Source organism: Lytechinus pictus, chromosome 16 (assembly GCF_037042905.1).
Source record: "Lytechinus pictus isolate F3 Inbred chromosome 16, Lp3.0, whole genome shotgun sequence".
In the NCBI taxonomy this organism is placed as follows: domain Eukaryota; kingdom Metazoa; phylum Echinodermata; class Echinoidea; order Temnopleuroida; family Toxopneustidae; genus Lytechinus; species Lytechinus pictus.
In genome coordinates, this window is record NC_087260.1 from 1,077,619 (window position 1) to 1,091,188 (window position 13,570).

Genomic DNA, 13,570 nt, shown 5'->3' on the forward strand with positions numbered 1-13,570 from the left:
ACTGCTTGAAGTCATGGAATTGACTGCAGGAACAACTGTATTTTTCTAGTAGATGCGGTATAAAGGTATAAAGGTAAAAAAACACTTTATTTAACCGTAATCAAGTCAAGAGTCGGACAAACGTGTAGCCGCATAACTGACGCAGATGGCGCTATAACAAGATACAAATCAACTGGCGCTGAAAATTTTTATATTCCAATCTGAGAAGCGGATAATTTAAGCACGATTTTAAATAAAGAACAAGTTGTGTAGCTCAATCTCAATATATAATACGACTGGTTGCGTAATTATACACTCCCGGTACTAGCAACGGGTTTTTAGCAAAGTTTTGGGCTAAAATATCGAATCATCTTCATAAAACACTATAGTAGCTGTCAAACTAAAGGCCATAGAGGTGGCACAATGTGGAATGTGTAAAGAAGAAAAGTGACTGACCTTCTTTTTATTAAAGCATTGGAAAATAAGTTAAAAATTAAAGAATTTGCTCTACGCTTTTGTATGATTCTGGGATTTTTAAAATAAATTAAAGATTTCATGACATCTGTCATTCTGTGGGCAACTGCCCCGCCCCAGTCCACTCTGTAAGGGCATGCGATAAGCTTTGTTATGACCATTCAACAATAAAATGTATAACCAGGTGCCGCTGATCATTCTTCACCGGCGCCGATCTAGATTTGGTTGGCAATAGGCCCTTCTTCATTATTCTACCGGCGCCTATTTATTGAAACCAGGGGAAGCTGATTATTCTTGATCGGCGCCGATTTAGAACAATTAAGTAGTGCTGATTATTTTTACCGACGTCACGTAAGATTCAGCGCAGGCAGCGGCAATTCATAATTGACTGGCGCCGATTTAGAACCAGGAGGCGCCGATTATTCTTGACTGGCGCCGATTTTTAACCAGGTGGTGCTGATTATTCTTGTCCGGCGCCGATTTAGATTTAGGTGGAGCTGATTATTCTTGATCGGCGCCGGTTAAGACTCAGGCAGCGCCGATTTATAACCAGATGGCGCTGATTATTCTTGACCAGCCCCGATTTAGATATAGGTGGCGCTGATTATCCTTGATCGGCGCCGGTTACGAACTCAGGCAGCGCCGATTTTTCTTTACCGGCGCCGATTTATAACCAGATGGCGCCGTTTTAGATATAGGCCGGTGGAGCTGATTATTCTTGATCGGCGCCGGTTAAGACTCTGGCATGCAGCGCCGATTTATAACCAGATGGCGCTGATTATTCTTGTCCGGCCCCGATTTAGATTTAGGTGGCGCTGATTATCCTTGATCGCCGGTTAAGAACTCAGGCAGCGTCGAATTTTCTGTACCGGCGCCGATTTATAACCAGATGGCGCCGATTATTTTTATCTGGTGCCGATTTAGATTTAGGTGGCGCAGATTATCCTTGATCGGCGACGGTTAAGACTCTGGCAGTGCCGATTTTTCTCGACTGGCGCCGATTTATAACCAAATGGCGCTGATTATTCTTGTCCGGCGCCGATTTAGATTAAGGTGGCGCTGATTATTCTTGATTGGCGCCAGTTATATGCAGGCAGCACACTGCTGATCATTTTTAACCGGCGAAGTTGTTGGGAAAAGGGTACGACAATAATTGAATGAAAGATGAGTAGCCAGTTACAGTTAATAATACAGTTTAATAAGCCAACTTCATCGGGCTTTACCTCACAGAACAGCGCCGGCCCGAACAAGGGACGATTAAACAACAATCCGTCGCAGATGGCGACATTACACAAACAAACATATTGGCGCAACCACTTTTCTTCTTCTCTCGTCTTGTAACAAAACCTTAAATAACCAATAATATTCAATTCAATCTATATCCTCAGAACAAACATATCTGACAATATAAAAATCCTTAGTAAGCATATAATTACAATTACCAAAATTAAAGGAATGCTGTCATACACAAACCACATTACCAAATATTTTGGAACCGGGGGTTAAAAATATAACAAAATACATACATCACCAAAAACATACCAGTATATAAATGCATAGTGGAGGCTGTAGCATACACAATCAGAAATATGCACATAACAAACAGGTAAATGGAAACTAACTGAACACACCAAGACACCACTGTAAAACATTTAAATAAAGTATAAGGGCATTACAATAATTAACCAAAACGAAATTACACTACACATCAAGCAGTCTCATGTTAACAAGTTAATATAATCATAAATTAAAAGCGTAAATAACCTGCATAACAAAACCAATAGGCTATCAAGGTGGGAGGGGAGTTAAGTTTGGATTAATAAAAAATTTTGCATTGTGTTAAAAATCTAAACTTGCTCAAATCAATAATATGTAAACAAACATATGTTCCAATATCTGTATAATACACATCCACACTGTACTAAAGGCTGATCAGGTATAACCTTTAATTAACGCCTTACCTGCAAACAAACCATTAGCAAACAGGCTAATCAAAAAGTTATGTATGAAACATAGACTGATAAAGGAGTGCACAGACTTTGACAACCTGCAATAGATACCAGTGAAAATCAATAACCAAAACAATTACATGCCCATTTAAAAATAGTCAATAATAAAGTCATGTATACACAAAATATTGTTAAATACAAAATATCGACTACTTTGAATACCTGTAGAAAGGTAAATACATGTAACTACAAAATATCTGACATACAAAGCAATAAGTCATATATCAGCAGAAAAACCATGTATGAAACATTGAAAGGAAAGGAAAAAATGAGGGTAAAGTAGAGAACAAGTGAAGGGAAAAGTCGAAAAGACATCGCAAAACTCAGCATAATATATTAAAAAGGCTATTGGAAAATCAGTGAAGTCCAATATGGTCACACAAAGCTGTACGCGAAGGTGCATGCATTCCACACTGAGCAAATCATCCACAACAGTGCACATAAATTATGAAATAGTGAAAAAGAGTCTTTTCTCAGTTTAGTAAAACAGTCCGTATCTGCTAGGAAAGTTCAATAGTCCAATAATACATATAACTGATATTAAAAATGAGTCCTTTTTCTCAGTTCAGACAAATAGTCTGCATCCGCTAGGGAAGTGAAATCATCAAATGAGCGTTTGATCTGGTCAGGAAAGATGTTACAGTCTGTCTGGTCTGGGGGACGGCCTGGAGGCAGTCCAGTGCGATCACCACATGGATGGAAGGGGCGACTCTGCAAATTCGGAGAGACAGTAAACATCGTGTACCGGGAATAATGTGACAAGCTCTGATGACTGGTAAGAGTTCCGGGAGGTGATTCCGGGGGTCGACCAGGGGGGTCGTTGATCTCTAGGGTGTAAGGGTGGTGAGTCTTAAGATGAAGCAAGATATCTTCTGTGGTGTAATTAGGACTGGTACTATCAGCTTCAGTCATGGGAGATGCAACTGGGAGAGCATCAGGGGAGCACTTGGTGTTCACAGACACAGAAGAGATGGGTAGCCTGTGCGAAGACTGATGTGACTTAGACTGACGATGAAGCGAGGGATTGCAGTCCTCAATGTGGCCGACAGGATCTCTCTCTAGACTGAGAAACTGTGATTCTTGAGACTCAAGCACGTCCTCATTGTCCAAGGGATGCACCTCTGAGCATGTAGCAAGCGTGGTGTAGTCTCCAGGGCATTCGACTGCAGATGATCGTAGGCTTGAGAATGTCGAAGGATGGCCAGACAAACTTAAGACTGGGGATGACGGGGTGTCAGGTTCCTGTTTGAAGACACCGTTGGACGAATCAGGCGAGCACGCAGCAGGTGTGTTAACGGTCGTAGGGTTAGAGCGAACCGAAGGACCAAGTGCGAAAGATGGTCCATCACTGAACGTGGCGTGCTCTGGAGACGTAGCAGGGTGAGGCTGCTGTTCAACGATATCGGTAAACGAGGCAGGCGAACGTGCAGCAGGCGCGTTGACAACAGGACTAGACTGAAGCGAAGGACCGTATACGTACGATGGTCCAACGCTAAACGTGGCGACGCGCTTAGCGGGATGAACGAACACATCGTACAATTCCATGAATGGAATACCGGCTCGCACACTAAGGCTCGAAGACTCAACAACAAATCCTTTAAAAGGGAAGTCCCTGCCATCTCTAGAAAATGTGAGACAAGTCTCACCAACAATGACAACAGGTGACGATGAATGGCCGGTTGGGTAAGCAGGGTGAGAAGTGGCAATAATGTCACCTCTTAGACACTTAACCAATGAATGACTGATCAAATTCTCTGCAGACCCACTGTCAAGTTCAACACGGACACAGTGGTTACCATGGAAAAGGTCTACATAAGGAGTTAGGGCCTGATTAGTCACGACAGATTCACTAGCCACAGCACAATGTGGCGTATTATCTTGGGTCTCATCTGACTCTGATGAGCTTTCATAACATAGAGTATCTTCATGAATATGTGACTCTGACTCCGAGTCATCAACACAACCAAAACTCACACTAGGATCTTCAGAGGAGCGATCCACAGCATTTGATGCACGGTCAACACACTCCACGGGAATACGACCGGGAACCATCACACAACCAAGGTCATGATTAACAGAATCATCACAATAATCACTGCAACTCTGGAAATCGTTAGCATAGCCAAGAACGTTAGCGGCTTTTCGAGCTTGGGTTATAATGCGTTTCTCATGTATGGGAAGGAAGGGGCAATCGCCAAAATGGTGATGATAACTATGGCGACAAGCTTCAAGACATAGCGGGCACACATCTAAACTCTTATGTTGGAATGAAGGGGATTCAGGCTTTCTACTATAATTAGTGGGACTAGTATCAATAGATCTATGCTTGTTATAGTCAGGTGGTATGGTAGCGTGTAATACCTGAATAGGCCAGACATGAGACTGATCCAACAAATGTACATCTGCATCTTTCTTGGGATGATTTTTTGATGCATCATCACAACACTCATACTCATCTTCTGATACATAACCCTCACATTTATCATGTCTAAGACTTGTATTGTCATGTTGAATTTGTTCTTCACCTACATGTAAGATGGGCTTACTATATCTACGCGAGATTCTACTTGGGATCTGACTCTGGGAACATACATGTCTTTTGGGAGGCATATCCTTTCCCACATATTCACATTGGTCAGAATCACAACCATCTTCATGATTCCAATCAACACAGGCACTGACTGATTCATCATTCTCATTCCTTCCAAAAACATGACATTGATAAACATCTTCATTGTAATTACAATCAATATCTAACAGCTCACATTCATCATTATCACAATTATATTCATCAAAATCCTCATCCTCACACTTACAATCAAGACTGGCACTGGTTGATTCATCTATTCCAGTCACATTGTGATTCAATTTCAAATGATTATGTGAATTAAAGATTTTTTTTGAACAAGTAGCATGTGATTCTGAAAACGATGAACATGACTTTTCTGTACTTAGTCTAAGGTGGCCTCTCTCACAGGCCTGGGGGCGAGGATGGGAATTGATCCTCAACAGTGGGGAAGCAGCCATGAACGGCTATATGTGGGACTAATTACGACACTGTGACTGTGGGCAAACTTATTATACCTATCACGGCAAAGGATTTGCCGACCAACTGGCTGCAAGGATTGCATGAAACTCATCGTTGTGTGGGGTAGGCAAAGGTCCGAATCCCAGCTGTCACCACGACAATAATTGAATGAAAGATGAGTAGCCAGTTACAGTTAATAATACAGTTTAATAAGCCAACTTCATCGGGCTTTACCTCACAGAACAGCGCCGGTGTAGCGGCGGATTCGGTTCCACCGGCGGATACCGTATCCGCCGGCAGATATCGTTCTTAATGGCCGATATCGTTTTTAATCGGAACCATATCCGCCGGGTTTGACGCGGCTTGATGTTTGCAGATTTGGTTCCTCGGCGGATTTGGTTCTATTGACGATACGTGTAATATTTATTTGGACAGACGTCCAACATCGGCAGCGCGCGCATGCGCGGCTCTGGCAATGTCGTTACCAATGGGGGGAGGGGATTTTCGTCCGCCCAGTAGACTTTTAGTGAATTTTTATTCAGGGGCGGATTCATACAGCTTTTGACGAAGGGCTCGATGGGGGTGAGGGAATAGGAGAAACAATGACTCGATATATCATGTATACATAGACCTGGCACATGCGCCAAAACTTTGCTATTTATTATTATCAGATTTTGATGAAATTTTAATCATTTTGTTTTGTAGGCCCTACGTGAAAATTTATACTACTTTCAGTCCGCAGTATGCATCGATATCTTTAACTGTGCTTTTTCACACCATGATTAGTGTAAGTTTGCCAGACTGGTGAAAATTTGTACCCCCATATAGGCCTATGGTTTTTATAAAACTACAGATTTTCAACGAGTTAAAACTTCATAATTTCAAAATAAATGAGGCAAATTAGTTTATGAATATATATTGCTGTTAACTCATATTATTGCTTGTAGAGTGCTAATTTTTTGTGAAAACATTTTTCAAACAAACATTCAAAAAAAGAATTTCAAAACATGATTAATATCTTATGTAGTTTATTGTAGGCCTATTTTTAATTTGTCATGTATTTTTTTTATTTGTTTTTTTTTTTATTCCTTTTTTTTCAATATTTTTGTTAAGGAATCTGAATTAAAGGGATGGTCCGGGCTGAAAATATTTATATCTTAATACATAGAGTAGAATTCACTGAGCAAAATGCAGAAAATTTCATCAAAATCGGATAACAAATAATAAAGTTATTGAAGTTTAAAGTTAAGCAATATTTTGTGAAAACAGTCATCATGAATATTCATTAGTTGGGCTGATGATGTCACATCCCCATTTTCCGTTTTCTTATGTTATCACACAAAACCATATTTTTTTCATTTATTTCATACTTGTGTGAATAATATGTCTCCCTTATAATGAAATAAGTTGCAGCAATAAATATCTAATGCACTAAATCAGTTGTCAATCCAAATTTTCTAGTTCTTGGAGGAAAACATTTGAATAAACCTAATTTCATATAATAAATTACAAAAGAACAAGTGGAGATGTGACATCATCAGTCCATCTAATGGATATTCATGACGTAACAGGCGGGGGGGGGGTTGCCCCCTGGCGGATTTAACCAGGAATAAAAGAAAAATGGGAAAGGAAAAAAAAAGGAGGGAGAAAGAAAGGGAAAGGGGAATGAGGGGAAAAGGAAAGGAAAAAGTGAAAAGAAAACGAAGAAAAAAACCCTTTTTAATGGAAAAGGAATGAAATCGGGAAAATGAACGAAAGAAGAACATTTGAGAAAGAACAAATCATTCCAAAACAGGCATATGTAATGCAATAGCACGGTGGGAAATAAATTAAAAGATGACAAAATGGCAAACAATAGCGCGAAACGAAGGTAAAATGCAATTAGTCAAAAGCTAATTTTTGGAAAACAAAGAAAAGGGACAAGAAAAAAAAAATAACACGACCGGGCTTCCGATGATTGAAATTAAAGAGCGGGAAGAAAGATGGACTGCATACAACATTGTGCTATAAGCTAGCTAAATTTTATGTAAATAAGCTACCGGGGCTTTGCCCCAAACCCCACACAGTAGGGGCTCTTCATTTATACTGAACCTCAAACTCAAATTGCTCTATAACGCTTCCCGTTCACAATCACGTTCAATTACTGCACATGCGCCGGGGGGGGGGGGGGGGGGGGTCTTGGTTCCACACCCAAGATAAATAAAATAAATTAAAGGAGACAAGGTATAATGAAATGAATGGAAACAATGAAATTTGTTAGTTGCTGAATCTAATGGAAAAATCAATTACATAATTAGAATTTAATTTAAAAAGGCATTTTTTTTCCAGCTCGATCGCTTTGCGACTTTTTACAGATTTTTCCCACATTACTATGTTTTGCCCCTCAAAATATTTGGTTCATTACGCAACTGGGTTGAATAAATGTGTTGTGTAAAAGCTATATCCTGTACATGCCCGCGATTTGATTAGGCTAACCCACCTCTTCTTCGAACTTCATTTCGCAACATTATTCACGCGCGGTGCGCGTGCATGCATGACGTGTGAACGTGATGAATGAAGGATATCGCGATAGCGCAAGAACGATATCTTCCGAATCTTCCGAAGGGAGTGGTCTTTTTTGGTACTGAATCCGCCGGAGGAGAACCATATCCGCCGGCGGATTTGGTGCCTAGAACAGTATCTGCCAGGCGCAGGATCCGCCGGTACACCGGCCCGAACAAGGGACGATTAAACAACAATCCGTCGCAGATGGCGACATTACACAAACAAACATATTGGCGGTAGTTAAAAGAAAAGATAAGGAAGATGATATGATTGTGCTTTGCTGGGGGGGGGGGTAGTCTTTCCTTACTGTTGCTAATATTATATCAGTGTATAATTTTTTAAGCGGCGCCTTTTCTTTCCTTTATTTTTATTTTTTCGAGCAGCGCCTTTTCTTTCTTTTACTTTTTTTTTTGCGGCGCCTCAAATATTAGGGGGGGCGCCCCCTGCGCCACCCCCTGGATCCGCCACTGCTAATGAACATTAATGAAGACATGCCTAGAACTGTTTCACCGGAAATATGCAAATCTTTAAAATTCTATAACTTCGTTATTTGTTATCCGATTTTGATCAAATTTTTAGCATCCCGCTTTGTGAATTTTACTTTATTTATTGAGATATAGATATCTCCAGCCTGGACCATCCCTTTAATTTTAGTGCAGAGGCTTTTAGCCAAAGTAGAGGGATTTGGCATATCCAAGCCCATATCATGTAAGCGGCTCAGATCTTTTTTTGGTCGGTAGGAAGCACCGTGTTTGTGTTAATGGTGCCTTCTATATGACTGGGCTGATGTTACTAGCGGAATTCCGCAAGGGAGCTGTCCTCGGACCCCTGCTTTTTGTCATGTACATCAATGATCTGCCGGATTAGATTTCGCCAAGTAATATTGATTTATTTGCAGATGATACGAAGATATATAAACATGCAGAGAATGATAATGATGCCGAGTTATTACAGGCAGACTTAGATCGTCTTGTTTTCTGGTCTGACAAGCTAGTGGATGTTAAAATTCCACCCAGATAAATGTTGTGTACTTACAATTGGAAAAAAGAATGATGGATTTAATGGCTACACAATACGGTAATGCCACACATAATTTATTACAAGTTGAAACAAGTAATTAAAGATTTAGGCGTGATCATTATTGACACAGCTTTTTACCAACATTTTCAGGCAGAAATCAATAAAGCCAATAGGTTAATGAATCTGATTAGACGAACATTTGTTTATTTATACACAAGGAGAACTTTTTACTCTTATATAAAGCTTTGATCAGACCACAATTAGAGTATGCACATGCCGTATGGAGTCCTTACTTGAAGAAACATATTCATGCATTAGAAAATGTACAGAGAATGGCCACTAAATTGGTACCTGAGGTAAAAAAAAAAACTTCCATACGAGCAAAGATTGTTCCAATTGAAACTCCCTACATTGACATACCGCCGTGCGCGAGTGGATATGATTGAATTAAACTTACCAGAGATCATGATAAACATTGTTTATCCCAAGATCAGTCACTGAGAAACGTGAGAAATCTTTACATGAGAATGAGAAAACCATGGATTCCAGAATATATAGTCTCAGTAATGAATTAGTTAAAGGGATGGTCCGGGCTGAAAATATTTATAGCTTATATAAGTAGATTATAATTCACTGAGCAAAATTCCGAAAATTTCATCAAAATCGGATAACAAATAACAAGTTATTGAATTTTAAAGTTTAGCAATATTTTGTGAAAACAGTCATCATGAATATTCATTAGGTGGGCTGATGATGTCACATCTCCACTTGTTATTTTGTATTTTCATATAAAATTAGGTTTATAAAAAATTCCTCCAAAAACTAGAAAAAATGGATCTTTGACAACTGATTTCGTGCATTATATATTTATTGCTGCAACTTATTTTCATTACAACTGAGACATATTGTATGAAATAATGAAAAAAAAAATGATTTTATGAAATAACATAAGAAAATGGAAAGTGGGGGTGTGACATCATCAGCCCACCTAATGAATCTATATGGATACAGGGGCCGCGGAAGTGCGGGGGAAGGGGGGAGGGCTGTGGGGCTTCAGCCCCTGGCCCCCAACTTTTTTTCCAAAACCGTGTACAAAAAAACATAAAAATGACAATTTTTGCATGGTCAGCCCCTTCCCCACTTTGAAACCGTTCCGCGGTTAAAATGAAGTCTGATATTATTTTGATTTTGCAACAGGGTGCTTCATACACAGGTAAAAAAACTAGAATTACACCATATTTCCCTTTTTATTAAATGTTTCGGAGATACCTTAGGGCCTACCTTGGAAAAAGACACGTCAAAATGCCGGAATCTTAAAGTTTAAACAGTTTAGAGTTTCAGAAACTGAAGAAGACACACTTGTATGATGGTATGTAGACCCTATACGTAAATTTTACAAGTATTAGATTTCATTCAGAGGACTTGCATAATACAATAATCTTTCTCATTCGTACAAACTACAATTCGGGGGCAATTTGAAATAAGTCCATGAAGTCCCACGCATTTATTATCGTGTTGGGTACCGGTACTGATACCTCGAGCGAAGTTCGTGCCACTCATAGAGATGTATACTAATAACGCTAGAGGGCGTACTTCGTCAAATCTCTGTGATTACGCAGAGACCGGCCGCCATTACTCGATAGGTCTTCGCAGCCTGCCATGCGCGTACATTAAGTATGGGGCATGTACAGTGATAGACAGCTGGCAGCCGTCTGTTTCGAGGAGTTTTTTAACATTTTTTTTTTTTTTAATTTCTCCTCAGTCATACACAGACGGCTCGCTATCGTGCAGCCACCATTAGGGGACTTACAATGCAAAATCCCCCTGTCGGGGCTCTTCCATTTTTGTCTTTAATGAATCAAACTTTTGAAAATTAACGCAACCGAAATGCAAATTAATAATAGGGAGACCGCGCGGACGTCAATTGCATTCCGCCTTTTGTTACACGCCGCACGGACCTTCAACGAGCAGCTCACAAAAATACGACATGTCTCTCATTATTTTGCCATCACAAAACAAAATAGTCAATATATATCAAAATAAGCCAACAACATCATCATCAAGTATATTCTCAAGCTAATCAATGTCGAAATAAAAGAGATCGTGGTGTTTTATCATGCTTTTGAAGCAACGGAAATGACCCCTCACTCACCGGTTTGAACAACGGTTCGTCAGCGCGAGCGCTAACACACGCAAATTCGCATAGGTCGCATTTCCCCTCGAAATGGTCAGAGATTTTGATCCTCCGGGATATGCGAAAAAATGATGTCATAATCGGATTCAGCATCGTCGAAAGTGCAAACTGGACTCGGTTTATATACAGAGACCTTAATCGTACTCTCGCTATCACAGAAGGAATGTTACTTCTCATTATATCTTTTTTTGGCGAAAGCGAGTGAATTGTAAACCGATATGAGTATACAGAGCAAATTATTTCCTTTCTTTTGGTATATAGATCATGATCATACGATGTGAGGATCAAGTGTCGAAAATGCTTCAAAGTGGAATTTTGCTCCAAAATCTCTGACCATTTCGAGGGGAAATGCGACCTATGCGAATTTGCGTGTGTTAGCGCTCGCGCTGACGAACCGTTGTTCAAACCGGTGAGTGAGGGGTCATTTCCGTTGCTTCAAAAGCATGATAAAACACCACGATCTCTTTTATTCCGACATTGATGAGCTTGAGAATATACTTGATGATGATGTTGTTTGCTTATTTTGATATATATTGACTATTTTGTTTTGTGATGGCAAAATAATGAGAGACATGTCGTATTTTTGTGAGCTGCTCATTGAAGGTCCGTGCGGCGTGTTACAAAAGGCGGAATGCAATTGACGTCCGCGCGGTCTCCCTAGTATCATATATTTATGACTTCTATTTTCTGATGATTTGGAAGGGATGAATATTAAAAATAACATGCAGCTAGGCCTAGGCATATCGTTCTACATGTAGGTCCTGCAAATTTAACATGATCAAGTTGACCTCAGAAATTTCATAGGCCCTTTCACAGAGTCTGATGCATCCGAGACACAAGCTATCGAAAAAACACGATTGCATTTTTTTTCAAGTATAGTTTCCTAATTACTATGATGCTGATTGCTGATAATTTATTTCTTTACTTTTGATAATTTTTATAATTCATTTTCCATTTAGATCTACACATAGAAATCATATAAAGAATATAGAGCCTAACTCCTTTCCCCACGGTTTTAAACGTCGATGTAACCAACATCACAATAACTTGTGAGATATAAAATGACTTTTATTGATAATATTTGAAAATGATTTATGCATTGGTCCAATTAATTGATAAGTTTATGATTTAAATTTCCAATGCTGTCAACCATCCGGTCATATTGATTACTTATATACGTGCGAGCAATTAAGAAATGTTTGTTGACAGCAAAATTTGCATATCAAATGCGCGCATGCAGTAGTACAATTTTGCAATGTACAGGAGGCCATGGGGTAAAGTGTAGGATGTTTACCGTGTATTATTGACTTGCAAACATTTCAATATTTCGGAGAGTAAACAAATTACAATGCGTGTTTAACGCAACATAGAACAATTTCACTTTGATTTTCCGGAAAGTCTAAACTTGATTCACTCCGGCTGAAATACTATTCAGATCGGCAAACCGGCTGAAATATTCTGTTGATATAATTATGGCCGGCGTTTGTGATCCTATAATGATTGGACCAATATTATGTGAATAAATCAAGGATAGAATAATAAGAAGGAGAGGAATATTAAGGAGGAGAAGAGAAGAAAAAGGGCGGGAAGACTGAGGATATTTGTATTATACTACAAAGATTATTATTACTAAAACTGAATGTATAAAACCAGTTGATAACCATATCATGAAAGAGATTCATAAATGCAAACTTAATAAACTTATATAAAAACGGTTGCAAAATTGTGAGTACTAAAACCAAACATAATATTATTGAATATTGCAAAACTGAAAATACTTGGAATAAGATGTTCTACAAATTGTCAGCTGTTGAGTGATCATCATAATTACCTGTCTTGAAATTGTGTTAATATTTATTAACTGTGTCTGTGTTAAATTTATGGCAAAGATTTCCAAACACTGGCACCGGCCTATGTCATAAACCGGTAAACATGCGTTTTGCATATTCAGTTTTGTTTGTCACTTTAAAAGTATAACTAATTTGATCTTCTAATTTTATTCTTTTAATTTCATTGGCTAGCCTATGGACCTGAGTTTGATTATTCAGGTTTGTTTTATACCGTAAGTAACGGTGTATTAACCGCACCCGTGTATAAACCGCACCCCCAACTTTGGACTAAAAAAATAAATAAATAAATAAAAAAAAAAAAATCCTCACATTTACATGCATTTTTGAGGTACGAAGAAACAAAAACTAAGTTAAAGATTTCAAAGTATTCAAAGAGATTACCAGTATGCAGAAATCTGCTGTTCTTGATCAATTCATCTACAAATGTTAGCAAGAAAGAAAGGTCCCGCCAATATTGGCAATTTACACACTC